The 880-nt window shown below is 42.4% G+C and overlaps 1 non-coding gene across 1 annotated transcript; it reads right to left on the reverse strand.

Annotated features, from left to right (window-relative positions):
* Positions 1–436: 436 nt before the first annotated feature.
* Positions 437–543, reverse strand: LOC135151808 (small nucleolar RNA R71). Its single transcript, XR_010290724.1, has one exon. It is a non-coding gene; the product is annotated as a small nucleolar RNA R71 (small nucleolar RNA).
* Positions 544–880: the final 337 nt, after the last annotated feature.

Below are 880 nucleotides of genomic sequence, written 5' to 3' on the forward strand. Positions count from 1 at the left end.
AATTGATCCATCTTCTACTTCTTCTTCTGATTCTGAAACAATGACAGATCCTGAAGCACAACCAGACAGTAAGGCATTGAAGGATTTCTCTATGCCAAAGATCGATGATATCCAATCAAGCATTGTCAGGCCTGCAATCGCAGCCAAAGCCTTTGAAATCAAACCAGGAACTATTCAAATGGTCCAGAACTCGGTACAGTATGGGGGTTCTCCTACTGAAGACCCTAATATGCATATACGGAATTTTATAGAGATCTGTGACACTTTCAAATTTAATGACGTCTCTGATGAGGCTGTGAAGCTAAGACTTTTCCCATTTTCACTGAAGGATAAGGCCAAGGGATGGTTACATTCTTTACCATCTGGTTCGATTACTACATGGGAAGATCTAGCTCAGAAATTTCTCACTAAATTCTTCCCCATGCCAAAGACTGCTGCGCTACGAAATGCTCTATCTCAATTCTCGCAACAATCAGGAGAAACATTCTGTGAAGCCTGGGAGAGGTATAAAGAGATGCTAAGAAAGTGTCCCCACCATGGTATGCCGGATTGGATGCAAATAAACAGTTTCTACAATGGTCTTGGACCTCAATCCAGACCTATGCTTGATGCGGCTTCTGGAGGTGCGCTATGGGCTAAGAGTTATGAAGAAGCTTATGATCTTATTGAAATGATGGCGGCTAATGAATATCAGAACCCTACTCAAAGACTTACTCAAGGGAAAGTAGCCGGAATTCTTGATCTTGACACGTCTACAGCTATAGCAGCTCAACTTAAAGCTCTCACGATGAAAGTCGATTCTCTGGCTCACCAAGGAATTCAACAGCCAATCATTATTTGCGAATTATGTGCTGGTACTCATGCTACTGATCAGTGTGCC

Source organism: Daucus carota, chromosome 3, assembly GCF_001625215.2.
Source record: "Daucus carota subsp. sativus chromosome 3, DH1 v3.0, whole genome shotgun sequence".
Taxonomy (NCBI): domain Eukaryota; kingdom Viridiplantae; phylum Streptophyta; class Magnoliopsida; order Apiales; family Apiaceae; genus Daucus; species Daucus carota.